Source organism: Lepus europaeus, chromosome 15 (genome assembly GCF_033115175.1).
Source record: "Lepus europaeus isolate LE1 chromosome 15, mLepTim1.pri, whole genome shotgun sequence".
Taxonomy (NCBI): Eukaryota; Metazoa; Chordata; class Mammalia; order Lagomorpha; family Leporidae; genus Lepus; species Lepus europaeus.
Window position 1 is genome coordinate 15911003 of NC_084841.1, and position 16418 is coordinate 15927420.

The following is a 16418-nucleotide window of genomic DNA, read 5'->3' on the forward strand; positions in this document are numbered from 1 at the left end:
CAAATATCATTTGTTTTCCCTGATCGGTGACAACTGAGCACCAAAGGGGAAACCTGTTGAAGTGAAATGGACACTATAAGAAACAATGAACTGATCAGCTCTTGTCCTGACTCTAGATGTACAATGTAATACTTTATCTTTTTTAGTATTTGTTGTTGTTTTTGTTGTTGTTGTTCTAGTACTAGTGGTTGAACTCTGTAATTAACACACAATTATTCTTAGGTGTTTAAATTTTAACTGAAAGGTGATCCCTGTTAAATTTCAGAGGGGAAAAAGAGAGGGAGGAGATGTACAATTTGGGACATGCACAATCAGACTTGCACCAAATGATGGAGTTAGAAATGTGCCAGGGGATTCCAATACAATCCCTTCAAGGTGGCATGTACCAATGCCATCTCACTAGTCCAAGTGATCAATTTCAGTTCACATTCGATGGCTCTGATAGGTCTAAGAATCAAAGGGATCACACAAACAAGACAAGTGTCTGCTAATACTAACTGATAGAATCAAAAAGGGAGAGAAAGATCCAACATGGGAAGTGGGATACACAGCAGACTCATAGAATGGCAGACGTCGTAAACAACACTCTGGCCTCAGAATCAGCCCTTAAGGCATTCGGATTTGGCTGAAGATCCCATGAGAATATTGTAGGCATGGAAAGCCAAGATACCATGGAAAAGAAAAAAAAGAAGAAGACCTAAATGAAAGATCTCTGTGACTGAGATCCCAGTGGAAAGAACGGGGCCATCAAAGAAGGAGGTACCTTTCTCTGAAGGGAGGAGAGAACTTCCACTTTGACTATGACCCTATCAGAATAAGATCAAAGTCAGCGAACTCTAAAGGCTTCCATAGCCCTGGCAACTCATGACTAGAGCCTAGGGAGATTACTGACGCCATGAACAGGAGTGTCAAATTGTTAAGTCAGCAACAGGAGTCACTGTGTACTTACATCCCATGTGGGATCCGTCCTTAATGTGTTGTCTAATGTGCAGTGATACTATAACTAGTACTGAAACAGTATTTTTACACTTTGTGTTTCTGCGTGGGTACAAACTGATGAGATCTTTACTAATTATATACTGAATCGATCTTCTGTATATAAAGATAAGTGGAAATGAAACAAAAAAAAAACCTGGTGTTAAATTGGAAATGGCATAGAAAATTAATTAATTTTTTAAAAAAATATTATGTAGGATCTCTGTCTTTAATGTGCTGTACACTCTTATTTAATGCTATAACTAGTACTCCAACAGTATTTTTTTTTCACTTTGTGTTGCTATATGGGGGCAAACTGTTGAAATCGTTACCTAATATATACTAAACTGTTCTTTTGTATATAAAGAGAATTGAAAATGAATCTTGATGTGAATGGAAGCGGAGAGGGAGTGGGAAGGGGAGGGTTGCGGGTGGGAGGGAAGTTATGGGAGGGGGGAAGCCATTGTAACCCATAAGCTGTACTTTGAAAATTTATATTCATTAAATAAAAGTTTAATTAAAAAAATTTCTACATCATGATATCATAGGGATACAAATTTTAATACACTATAATATATTTATCTTAAATATAAATGAATATATGTTTGAGTGTATATTTCTAAAGTTGAATTGATTTATTTGAAGGCAAAGTTACAGAGAGAGAGAGAGAGAGAGAGTTGGCTCACTTTCCAAGTGGCTGAAACAATTGTGGGTTGGAACTCTATCTAGGTCTCGGACACTGGCCATTCGATTTTATGTAAATTTTGCCATTTAGATCCACATATGTTATTTTCAGGATAAACTATCAATATTTTAGAAATATACCATCACTGAAGAAACCTGCATTCTCATGTTGTGTGTCTATTTATTTGCAGTTGCAGAATGTCTTCATTTAAAATGTCTATATGGAACTTTCTTCAAATTAAAAATACTGCTGAATGAATGAATAAATATCAAGGAGAAATTTTTCACATTTATAAGATCAAAAGCTTTTCTGTTGTTGATGATGAAGGAATATCTCACAAAGCATTATATTTGGTTCATCTTGCTCCTTGAATCCAGTTGATCAATTTCACTTTCTCTTGATTCTCAGGACTACTACTACTACTCAAATTTGATTTTACAACCCATCAACCTCCTACATCTGCCCATTTACTGCTCCACAGTGGGCTTAAAAATCCAGTGCAAATCCTTTCAAATCTGAAGGGAATTTTTTACAGAAGTAGAAATAAACAATTCTAAAATTTAGATGGAACCACAAAAAACTCCAAATATCCCAAACAATCTTGAGTAAGAAGAACAATACTGGAAGTATCATAGTTTCCAACTCCAAACATTATAAGCTTATAGAAATCAAAACAATATGGAAATTGTGTGAAGTTAATCATTGAGACCAAAAGAAAAGACATTCTAATAATAAATCCAATTTATAAGGTCAACTACTCATTGACATAGATGTCAATAAGTCTCTTCAACAAATAGTTATGGGAAAACTGGATATTCATGTGCAAAAGAATAAGATTTGAGTTTTGTCTTACACAATACATAAAAAGCCAAACAAAATGAATTAACACTTAAGAGTAAGATGTGAAACTATAAAGCTCCTAGAGCAGAAATAAGGATGAAGCACAATGAAATTGGACTTCTCAATGATATATTATATGTCACTCAAAAAGCACAAACACCAATAACAAAAACAGGTAACTGGAACTACTTCAAACTGAATTGTTGCTTCAAAGCAAAAGAAAACTATTGATAAAGAGCAACCAGCCTAAGGAATGGTAAAAATAGTTGACAAAACACATAAACCTCAAAAAACAAAAAGCAACAAGTGTTATCATGTGAGGAAACTGGATAACTTATTCACTGTTGGTGTGAATATGCCACTATGGACAACAATATAGAGTTCCCTCTGAAAATTAGGAATAGAACTAATCCAGAAAATTCATTTCTTGGTATTTATCTTAAAGAATGGAAATTAAGGATTCAGAGAAATACTTGCACCCCTTTGTTCAATGCAGCATCTTTCTCAAGATCCAAGTGAGGTAAAGTAAATTTCGACTTACGGATCAATAGATATTGATAAAATCATTTATATACCCTTAACTATGTCTATATCTACACCTATTGATTAGATTTGAAAGTAGTAACCCCTATCATATGCAACAACTTGGGAAAAGCTTGAAGACACTATGCTAAGTGAGATAAATCAGTCATAGAAGTTAACTACATGATTTCACTTATAGTCTAGTTTCCCCTTACTCATGTAGGGTAGGTTCCAAAACTCCCAGTGAACTTCTGAAATCATCAATATTAGCTAGATGTACAGTATCTTTTTCCTACACATACATCCTTATGATAAATTTTAGCTTATAAATTAGGCACATTAATAGATTAAATAATAGTAAAATAAAACAGTTATAGCAAAATACCATAATGATCTTATATGAATGTGTTCTCCCCCTCTCTCTCTTTCAAAATGTTTTATTGTTTTGTACCCCTCCTTCTTTTCCTGATGAAGTGTAATGACACAATGATTACACGATAACTTAAAGTGAGGTGAATGACGAAGGGATTATGATAAAACATCAGGCTCCTACTTAATTGTTATTTAGACACAAACACTGCCATACCAGAGAGTCATTTTGATGACAGAGACTGTTACTAAGTGACTAACAGATGAATCATGCTTAGTACAAATACCCTGGACAAAAGGATGGTTGGCATCCTGGATGTGATAGAGTGAGAGTCCATCATACTACTAAGAAGGGCATGCAATTTAAAACTTATGAATTATTTATTTTTGGAATGTCCTATTGTGGGGAACCGCAGACTGGCCACCTGTGGGAACCTCCTCATTTTTGTATCTACATAGCTTACAGCAATTGGTTGACCACAAATTCTACAAAAACAACCAGGTGAAACAGATGAAACAGGATGGACTCTGCATAAACAACTAGAAGGAACCAGGTGAAACAGGTGAACTTTCGACCTGAGGCTATACATGTCCTTTCATCTGATTGGACGACATTAACTGCACGTGAAGAGAACTGCTATTGGCTGTGGAGCGCTTGCTCCACGGGACTTGGGATATAAAGGGACACTGGGATCTGGGCGGCTGCGGCCCCTTCTCTTCTTTTCTCCTCTCCCCTTGCCCTTTCCTTCTGTCTCCAAGAGTAAAGTTTCTTGAGAACCGAGAAACAATGACCGTGTCGTGACTGCGTTGGACCCTCGCTGGCGAGGGTCCGACATCCTATGTGATGTTTTCAACCAAAGTTGATGGCTCTTATCTGAAACCATGGAAAGCTACACCATGGATAAGGGAGGCTATGTGTATGAGCTAGGTAAAATAACAAAACACATAGTATCAAAAGGTAGAATGTTGATTTCCACAAATGGGAATAAAAGAGGAGTGCCTGTACAATGAGTATAAAGTTTCAGTTAAGTTTCAAAGATCTTCTGTATAGCACTGTACTTATAGCTAACATTAGTATATCATTGAGTTAAAATTTATTAAGGTGCACCAGGCATTTGTATCAGCAGATAAGATGCCTGCATTCCACAACTGAGTCCTGGTTCCATACCCAGATCTGGTTTCTTACTCTGAATTCCCATCAATAGACATCCTGGGAGGCAGTAATTGAGTAAGTAATTGGGTCCCTGTCAGCCATGTGGGAAACCTGGATGGTGTTCCTCATTATAGGCACTGGGGGGTGAATCAGCCAATGGGAGCTCTCTCTGTGTGTTTTTCTATAACTTTTGGTCTCTCTGCCTCTCAAATAAATAAAAAAGGAAAATGTATTAAAGGAGACTATCACATATACTTCCTTACATTACAATTTTAAAAAAAATTCACCATAAAACCTTCTGTATATTTTAAGCTAAGTGTGTTCATTAGTTGTTCCTATCTCATATTATTACTTCCTTATACAACAAATACAAAAATGGTATTCACCATAAAATTACCTGCATTTTTAACTAAGTGTAGGCACGACTTGAATAAAAAGTCATATGTGAGATGTTTGCTGGTTATTCAGTCCTCTGGGAAGAGAGATTGCCCTTTCCTTCTCTGGCTGATCACACAGTCCCCAGTGGCCTAAATTCACAGTTTATGATCACATCAGATCACTCTCTTCCAATGGGCGTTCCTGGAAGGATGTTTCAGCATCATTCCAGTTACTACAGAAAAATTCCTTTTCAAGTAAACATATTCTTTAGTCTGTGTCACTAAATAGCATTTTAATCTTTTAAGTCCCAATTTCATTCATCTGTAATGATAATAGCCATCCTATTCATCTCACAAAGACTTTGTGAACACAAAAATCAAACAGTAATGTGAAGAACAGTTCTTTGAAAACAGTAGAAAGCATAGTAATATTGTTTTTAAGAAAAGTTGGCTAAAGTATCTCAGAACTACAAAATAATTCTTCTATCAGGAAAGAAACATACAAGATGGATGTATAAAACAGAGTTCCTCTGTGATATGTAAAATACTATAGTATTAAACTATCCAATTGCAGGCTACCACTGAGCTTATTTTTGCTGTGTTATATTCTGACAGGTCTCCTTGGTGGAAATCAATATTTAGACCACCATATATTGATAAATCAGCTTTTGCAACACTAAAGGAACAATCCATTATCCACACACATTTCTCTATTCCTGACACAGATCAAAATGCTTTACCTTCCAGGAACAAATGTGTTTGTCAGTTAATGTCTTATTAACTTTTAAGAACAAAATATGGGTTTGAAAGATGTGACTCATCAGAAATGGTATTCTTAGTAATTGCTTTACATCAGTGAATTTCTTGAAAGAAATTTAAAAGAAAGGATAGAATCTTAAAAAGTAAATCTTAAAGCCGTTCAAAAGATACATTGATTACAGCGGTACTTTTCTCCTAGACCATTACATTCAATGCAAACTTAAAGGACATCTTTGAGGATGTTTGCCCAATTTATGACTGCTAACTATTCTTTTAATTTTTTTTAAATTGTGAGGCAGAGAGAGAGAGAGAGAGTGACTCTCCCATCTGCGGATTTAATACCCTAATGTCAACAGTAGCTATTCTTCAGCCAACCAAAAGCAAGAGTCAAGAAATAAATCCAGTTCTCCCTCATGGGTGGTAGGTATCCAATTAGTTGAGCCATAACTTGCTGCCTGCAATGGTCTGCATATTCAGGAAGATGGAGTCAGGACCTAGAGCCAGGCATTGAACACAGATCTTGGATATAGGCATCATTACCAGCATGTTAACCACTAGGCCAAATGTCTGTTCCTATGACTATTCATTCTTCTTTTACAATTGATCTTCCCTAACAGAAGAGATCCAATAATCATGTTTGAAAGCAATCACCTGGTCATAGTGAATTGAACCAAGTGTGGATTCTTTGGAAATGCCGAGACAATAAGATCTTCAGTCCTAAAGGTATAAATTTTGGATTCAAAAACAACCCCAGCATATTGCTTAAAAATGTGATACAAAAATGAATTATGTGGATAAAATTATGTGGATAAAAGAGCAGATAGAAATAGAGAACACTAGTCATAGGTCCAACAAAAAGAGAAAAGAAAGAAAAAAGATAGTCAATGTAGCTGGAAAAAATGTCCTTTAATACATGTCCACGTATCTACTATTCCTTATCCCTCAAAAAACTAAAATTATCATATATGGCAAAAGGGTGAGATTCTTTGCAAATGTGTATTTAAGAATTTGGGGATAGAGAAATTATGTGGGATTGTGTATGTGCATTATACATGCAATCTCCAGATCTCCATATAGGAGAAAGAAGGTAGGGACCAGAATTGTGGTTTAGCTGGTTATGTCACTGCCTGTGACACCAGCATCCCATATGGGCACCGGTTTGAGTTCCTGGCTACTCTACTTTTTTTTTTTTTTTTTTTTTTTTTTTGGACAGGCAGAGTGGATAGTGAGAGAGAGAGAGACAGAGAGAAAGGTCTTCCTTTGCTGTTGGTTCACCTTCCAATGGCCGCTGCGGCCGGTGCATCGCGCTGATCCGAAGCCAGGAGCCAGTTGCTTCTCCTGGTCTCCCATGTAGGTGCAGGCCCCAAGCACTTGGGCCATCCTCCACTGCACTCCCGGGCCACAGCAGAGAGCTGGCCTGGAAAAGGGGCAACCGGGACAGAATCTGGCGCCCCAACCGGGACTAGAACCCTGTGTGCCAGCACCGCAAAGCGGAGGATTAGCCTATTGAGCCGTGGTGCCGGCTTGCTCTACTTCTGATCTAGCTCCCTGCTAATGCCTTGGGAAAAAAATAGCAGAAGACAGCCCAAAGTGCTTGGTCCCAGCTACCACATGGGAGACCCTGATAAAGCTCCTGGATCTTGTCTTCAGCCTGGCTCATCCATGGCCATTGTAGCCACTTGGGGAATGAACCAGAAAAAGAAAAGTATGTTCTCTCTCTCTAATTGACTGTCAAATAAATATATACATCTTTTAAAAAAGAAGAAGTTGGATATTAGACACACATAGAAGAATAGATGACATGAACAAAAAGATTTGAAATGCTGGACTTGCATATTGGAATAAGCATTATTTTTAGTATACTTTCATTTGTGAACAATAAGTTTACTGTAAATTGCGTATATGTTGTATGAGCAGCAGCTTAATATATTTAGCATTTACTGTGTCCTTTGATGGACTTAGAGGTGGAATTACTGTCCTGTACCAACTAGGTTTGTTAGGCACTCTCTATGACATTCACATAATCGTGAAATCTAACAATGACATATGGTTCAGTACATATCCATGTTATTAACAATAATAGCTACAATGTCACTAGTTCTCTAATGGGTATAACACGTTTTTAATTTTTATTTTGGTCAGTTTTTTTTTCTTATTGGAAGGATGACTTTACATCTATTTATCTGTCAGATTTGACAGAAAACATGACAATTTGGAATGGATCAAATTACTACCTTCAGCAGTCATTACAATGTACATCTATATAAAATTTTCTGATGACTTGAGCTATTCTCCAATTCACTTTCTGCTTTCATTCAAGCATTGATTAATACTTGCCACTCACCAAATTTCCACATACTTGGATGCCACAATTTTGCATTTGACTTTTCTGTTACTGGAATGTGCTTATCCACCAGCCAAATTCACCTGCCATTTCCAGCTCTAATATATAATTTACTCTGAACTCCAAGGAAGAAATTCTGAATTGCCTGAATGCATTAGCTAAGTACACAAGTTTATATTTTAGCAATTTTAAGTAATATTACACCCATTTTTATAGACCTGTTACCCAAGTAGAAGTCATCTATTGAAAACAGGGAATTGGATCTGTGTATCAAGCAGACATCTTGATAATCACCCAATGAAGTTTGACAAAATTGACTTTATGGTGCTGCTAGGAGGGATTGTGCTAGAGTGACATCACAAAACAGAAGTTGGGAGCATGTTAAAGTAAGCGAAGAGATAACTAGAACTTTATTCATGATCAAATTTGGATACGGATGACAATCTGAATAATCTATTATTCTTTTTTAAAAAATGATTTATTTGTTTAATTGAAAGGCAGAGTTACAGAGAGGCATGGAGAGAGAGAGAGAGAGAGAGAGAGAGAGAAAGAGAGAGAGAGAAAGAGAGAGAGAGGTCTTCTATCCACTTGTTTACTCCCCAGATGGCTGCAACTGTTGGAGCTGTGCCTCCAAAGCCAGAACACAGTAACTTCTTCTGGGGCTCCCACGTGGGTGCGGGGGCCCTAGGACTTGAGCCATCTTCTACTGCTTTCCTAGACCATAGCAGAGAGCTGGATTGGAAGGGGAGCAGCTGGGTTTCGAACTGGTGCCCTTATGGGATGCCAGCACTACAGGTGGTGGCCTACCCGCTACATCACAGCACCGGACACAGAGAAGTTTTTTGTTCTTGATGACATCTAAGTTATAGAATAGGATGGATCAAGGTGTCTACACAGTGTTAGGGTCAAAATGGATGCCATCAAAAGCACAAGTCAAGGAGGAAAAATTGTTATGTGCAAGTTTGGTTTGTGATAGATGATAGTTTGGAGGCCACACTGTGAGAAAGATTCCATCAGACATTTGAATTATAGGCAGCTAAAGATCAAAATACTGATTGATGTTTGGAAGGCAATTGCTACAATTATTATTGCAAAAATTATATGGGGCATGTCATGTCAGAGAAAGAGCTCATAAGCATAAAGGGGATAGAATGTGAAATATATGGTGAAATGAAAGGAGCTTTAGAAGGAAGATAATGATAGTGCATTGCTGTCAGTGAAGGAAAGTACTATAAGAAACAGCATTTTCTAATTAAATCAAAGTAACCAGTGATCAAATTAAATTTTGAAAATGTTAAGATATGGGTAATTATATATTTTTAATGAAAGAATCACATTGCAAAAAAAACAAAAAGCCCAATCTGCAGGATAAGTAAATATACATGGGGCAGAAAGATTTTTTTTTCAAAATATCTTGTAAACAGAAGTAAGTGATTTGGAGCTTTGACATGAACTGAAAAAACAGCTTCATTATTAAGGCCTATAATCTCCAATGGTAAAGAAATAATAAAGAAAATATTTTCAAAGGAATTCTGGAATCTCTATTCAAGTTTAGTTATTTACTTTAATCTCATAGATGTGACCACATTTTAGTCTAGTAAAATAATTTAATCCAATTAAAATTAAATTCAGGTAGATCCTAATCTAACATCATCAATGTCCTTATAGAAAGGGGAATATGGATAGAAACATACAGCAAAATCCAAGGAAAAGGTAGATATTGGGGTGAGTTCTACAAACTAAGGGAAACCACAGATTTCTAGAAAGCCACCAGAAGCTATGGGAGATGTATGGGACAGGCTCATTTTCAGAGCAGTCAAGACATATCAACATGTAAGACTTCTAGCTGCAGAACCATGAAACAATTAATTTGTATTTAGGATAACCAGTTTGTGGTACTTTACTAGGGTAGTCCTGGAAAAATAATATAGATTTTGGTACTGGGAAGTAGGATTCTGTAAATATCCAAGAATATGAGTAGAAGCCTAAAGATTTTTGAGATCCTTGATTTGAAAAAAAAATGGATTGTCTCAATGAGATTGCTGATAGAAATATGTAACTTAAAAAGCCATTCTAATGAGGACTCATAGAGAAAAATGGTGATGGAGAAAGCTTTCACTATCTTAGGTAATAAATACATTGTCATGAAAAGTATTTTTGCTAGAAATAGGAATTTTCAATGTGATTATAGTGACATGTGAGACAAAGTGAACCTTAATATAAAATGACAGAAGATTTGTTGGAAGTGTGTTCTGTTGGATGGACAGAACAATCAGTGAACTATTTGAATGTCTAGATGAAGTTTCTAAGTAAAGCTTTGAAGGTAAGTATGTGGTTTCCAATTGCCATTTATAGTGAAATGAGAAAGGAGAGAAAACATTGAAGAAAAAAAGTTATCAACAACATGAAATCACCACGATGATTTGTGAGATTTCTGCTTAGTAAGATAGCTTTCTCCACAGGGTGAGGGACAGCCATTTGCTAGAGAGTTTAGGTGCAGCATGCAGTCATGCCATCATCTAGGCAGACACCAGGAATACAGGTAGGATTATTCAGGAAGTATCTGCAGAGGCCATTTCTGTATGATGCCATTGACTCAGTGAATTGCCTAGGAGACAAACTAGATGTGTGAGAATTTTGAACTGGCAGAAACACTGCTTTGCTAGACTGGCAAAGGCAGAGACACAATAAAATAAAGGACTAATGGCTCTGAGGATAGAATCACTGAATAAAACTGATTTTGGTAGTAAAGCTATACATCTACAGACCGGGGTCACCTCCTTGGAGTCCACAGAACAGGCTGCCTTTCAGAGCCTAGATAACAAAGGCATCTCCAGGGAGGGGTGTGAGTGGGTAGAGGCAGAGTCCGGGTCCTGAAGCTCTAGGTTGCCTGCACAGTAAGCCCAGAAGACAGAATAACTTCCAGTCAAAGAACGTTCTTCTCCAGCTTTATTATTTTTTCCTACATACATCCATTGAAAGCCTGCACAGTACCCCATAAAATGTACAAGTATTAAATGTTAATCAAAACATTTAAGGAAAAAAAAAAAACAAAAGACAAACTTAATGATATTTTCTATTCCTCATTTTGTACTTTCTTGGGGCCAGTTGTCTTTTTAATTTTTTTTCTTTTTTATTCTTCTCACTTTTCTTTTATACTGGGAATATCTATCCTGTGCTTATACCACCACTGCATTTTGGAAGCAGATAACTTGTCTGGTTCACAGGTTCACAGTTGTAGACCAATTTTGCTTCAGAATGAATCATTTCCTGAGTCTCAGCTATACCTGATTTAGAAGATACTCGGATAAAGTCTTAAATTTAGGGTTTGTGCTAGAATGAGTAAAGGCACTTGGTAATGTTGGGATTTAGGAAAGATATTTTGCATGTGATTTGGATGATTTGAGAGAGTCAAAAGGTAGATTTTTATATGTTGAATTCTGTCCCCTTGAAACTCATGTATTGAGGGGCCGGTGCAGTGGCATAGCTGGTAAAGCCATCACCTGCAGCACCAGCATCCCATATGGGTGCTGGTTTGAGTCCCTGCTGCTCCACTTCCAATCCAGCTCTCTGTTATGGCCTGGGAAAGCAGATTATTCCCCAAGCCCTTGGGCTCCTGCACATATGTGGAGGACCCAGAAGAAGCTCCTGACTCCTGGCTTTGGATCAGCACATTTTTGGCCATTGCAGCCAATTGGGGAATGAAGCAGTGGATGGAAGACCTCTCTCTCTCTCTCTTTTTCTCTCTCTCTCTTTCTCTCTCTCTCTCCTCTCTCTCACTGCCTCTCTGTAACTTTGCCTTTCAAATGAATAAATAAGTCTTCAAAAAAAAAAAAAAAAAGAAAGAAACTCATGTATTGAAACCTAAGTTCCAGTCCCTCAGAATGTGCAGAATGTGACCTTATCTGGAGATGGTGTGTTTACAGAATTCTAGTTAAAGTGAAATCATTAGGGCGAGCTCTAAGCCAATATGAATGAAATTCTTATTTTTTATAATTTTTGTTTATATAAAGTGGACAAATTTCATGTATTACATATATACTGATTTAGCAGCATACTGATACTTCCTACCCCTACCTTCCTTCCCACTCACACTCCCACCTTCTCTCTTTTTCCCTTTGTTATTCTTTATTTTAATTTTACAATGACATATTTTCAGTTAATTTTACACTTTTAAGATTAATCCTCTACAAAAGAAGTTAACAAGTAATAATAAGAAAAAAAGCACTGTTCCTCAACAATAGAGAAAAGTATATAAACAATAATCAACTCTCAAATGTCAATTTTTTTCATATACTTTTTTTTGTATTCCACTAGTTACCACAGATAAGGGAAAACATGATACTTGTCTTTTAAGGACTGGCTTATTTCACAAGCACAATGGTGTTCAGTTGCATCCATTTTATTGAAAAGACAGGATTTTTACAGCTGAGTAGTATACCATAGTGTCTATATATCACATTTTCTTCTTTAATAGAAAAATTTTATTTAATAAATATAAATTTCAAAAGTACAACTTTTGGATTATAGTGGTTCTTCCCCCCCATAACCACCCTCCCACCGGCAAACCATCCCATCTCCTACGCCTTCTCCCATCCCATTCTTCATTAAGATTCACTTTTAATTTTCTTTATATACAGAAGGCCAACTCTATACTAAGTAAAGATTTCAACTGTCTGCACCCACATAGACAAAGTATAAAGTACTGTTTAAAGACTAGTTTTACTGGTAATTCTCATAGTACAACACATTAAGGACAGAGGTCCTACATGGGGAGCAAGTGCACAGTGACTCTTGTTGATTTAACAATTGACACTCTTATTTATGATAACAGTAATCACCTGAGGCTCTTGTCATGCGCTGCCAAGGCTATGGAAGCCTCTTGAGTTCGCCAACTCTGATCTTATTTATTCAAGGCCATATTCAAAGTGGAAGTTCTCTCCTCCCTTCAGAGAAAGGTACTTCCTTCTTTAATGGCCCCTTCTTTCCACTAGGATCTCTCACAGATATGTTTCATTTAGATCATTTTTTTTTGCCATAGTGTCTTGGCTTTCCATGCCTGAAATACTCTTATGGGCTTTTTAGCCAGATCTGAATGCCTTAAGGGCTTATTCTGAGGCCAGAATCATATTTTATTTAGTCAGTGGTTGATAGACATCTGGATTGCATATCTTAGCTATTGTGAATTGCTGTGCAATACACATGGGTCATAGAGATAACATTTTCATATGGTGATTTGATATGATTTGGGGAAATTCCTGAGAGTGAGATGGCTGGGTCACATAGTGTATTTACTTTTAGATTTCAGAGACATGTCCATACTATCTTCCAGCATGGTTGTACTAGATTACATTTCCACCAACAGTGAATTAGGATACCTTTCTCCCCAAACAATCTCACCAACATGTATTGTTTTTTGATTTCTGTAAGATAGTCATTCTAACTTGGGATGGGTGAAACCTCATAATGGTTTTTATCTCCATTTCTCTGATGGTTGAGGATTATTTCATGTGTCTGTTGGCCATGTGAATTTTATCCTTTAGAAAATACCTGTTCATGTCCTTTGCCCATTTCTTAATTGTTTTGTTCGTTTTGTTGTTGAATTTCTTGATCTCTTTACAGATTCTGGATATTTATTCAATATCAGTTGTGTCATTTACAAATATTTTCTTCCATTCCACAGGTTGCCTGTTCACTTTGTTGAATGTTTTCTTTGCAGTACAGAAGCTTCTTAGCTTGATGTAATCTCATTTGTCTAGTTTTGCTTTTATTGCCTATCCTTCTGTAGTCTTTTCCAAGAAGTCTTTGTCTATGCTTACATTTTGCAGAGTTTCCCCATTGTTCTCCTGTGCTAATCTGATGGTATTAGGCCATAAATTGAGATCCTTGATCCATTCTGAGTTGACTTTTTGTATAAGGTATAAGGTTAGGGTCTTGTTACATGCTTCTGAAAGTGGTGATCCAATTTACTTTGCACCATTTATTGAAGTATTCTTTCCCTACGGATTGATTTTAGTTCCTTCATCAAAAATCAGTTGGTTTTAGATGCAGGAATTTATTTTAGGGTTTTCTATTCTGTTCTATTGTCTATTTTTTTTTCCAGTACTGTTTTGACTTTAACTACCCTGTAGTATGTCTTGAAATCTGCTATTGTGATACTTCCAGCTTTGATTTTGTTGTTTAATATTGCTTTAGCTAATCGGTGTCTCTTGTGTTTCCTCATGTCTCTTGTGTTAGCATCATTTCATCTAGATCTGAGATGAATGTATTGGTATTTTGATTGCAATTGCATTGAATCTTTAAATACTTTTGGTAGTATGGACATTTTGATTATATTAATTCTTCCAATCCATGAATATGGAAGATTATCCCATTTTTTGTGTAATCTCATATTTCTTTCTTTAATGTTTTGTATTTTTCATTGTAGAGATCTTCCAACTCCTTTATTATATTTATTATAAGGTATTAAAATTTTTTGTAGCTATTATGAATGTGACTGATCTTCTAAGTTCTTTCTCAGCCATGACATTGTCTATGAATACAAAGGTTATTGCTATTTTATAAATATATGTTAAATTCCAGGATAACATCTAATATAATTTATTTAAATAAATTTTGTAAGAATTTTATTTCCTCTTTTATTTGTACACTGAAATTTGACATCAGAATGATCCAATAGTGACTGCTGTCACCACCACTGCTTTCCAGGCATCCTTTTTATCTTATCTGATCCCATGTAGTATTTTGTTGTATTCTGCTCATCTGAAATATCCATCAAAGGCAACAACATCATTTCTCATGCTATAGCCAATGGCCCTGGCTGTATTCTCATTTTCACCTTCATTTTCTTCTCTAGTATTTCCAACACTCATTCCCCTTACTTTCAGTGTTCTTTGTTGTCTCCCTCTTTCATACCTAGGACATTCCTAAGTCTTCTATCAACTGTTTCTAATTTATTTCCTCTCAGTCCATAGATTTGAGTAACATCTGGAGTAGAGATGTCTCTGAACCTTTGTATCCAGTCCTAATTCCTTCAGCATTACAGATACGTATTATTGGCTATTCACTTAAAGTTTCATTTAGATCTCCAACAGGAACCTGAAACTCAACACTTCAAAAGCTTTAACCTCCCCTCCTTCACATAGAATAATCTCATACTGTGTCTTCTGAATGTCAGGTAATGGCATTAAATTGCTCAAAAACCAAACATAATACAAATCCTTGACTTTTTTCTTTCATTAGTAACTTACATACGTTCTATCAGATATATATTATATGATATGTCATATTGATACAATATATATCATATATAATACATATATCTATGTAGATATATATTATATCTCGATATATCAGTATAATATACCTAGAATATCAATGCTAAATATGTCATATTATACTATATCTGTATAATAACCTATGGATTAGCTAGCATTCTCCAGAAAAACAGAATCAGTGAGACAGAGAGAGACAGAGAATTTGATTTTAGATTTTATGGAATTGCCTTATGCAGTTTTAGGGGCTTGCAAATCCTAACTATACTGCAGGCTAGCACCCTGAATTGTGTTTTTTTTTCATTTTTTAAAAAAAATGTTATTAATATAGACAAAACAGATCTTATGTATTTCATAGGTACAGATCTAAGATAATAATCATACTTCCCTCCCTCTATCACTCCTTCCCTAAATCCCCTCTCCTTCATTCTTTTCTTTTTTTTCCTTTTATGTTTGCAAAGACATAATTTCAGTTCACTCTATTATCACAGGCTTAAAGCATCACTAACCATAATACTCAAAAAGTAAAATGTAGTAAGACCACAGTTCCACAGGAGTATAAACACAGGGTAAAATCAACAATCATATTACAAGAGGTCATTTCATTCCAATACTGTTTTTGTATTGCATATTAACTGTCACATATCAGAAAACATATATTTGTCTTTCTGTGACTGGCTTATTTCACTAAGCATAAATGGTTCCCAGTTGCAACCATTTTGTTGCAAAAGATAGAATTTCATTCTTTTTTATGGCTGAGTAGTATTCCATAGAGTGTTTATTTATCACATTTTCTTTAGCCAGTCATAAGTTGACAGACTTCTGAGTATAGATGCAGGTCCAGATAATTCTTTCATACTCTGATTTCATTTTATTTCATTAGGTAAATTTCCAGGATTGGGATTGCTGGGTCATATGTTAGATCTATTTTCTGATATCTGAGCAATCTCCATACTGCCTTCCATAATGATTATACTAGTTTACATTCCCACCAATGATGTGTTAAAGCAACTTTTCCCTACATCCTCACCAGTATTTTCTATTTTCTGATTTCTAGATGACAACCAATCTAATTCGGGTGAGGTGAAACCTCATTGTGGATTTTATTTGCATTTCCCTG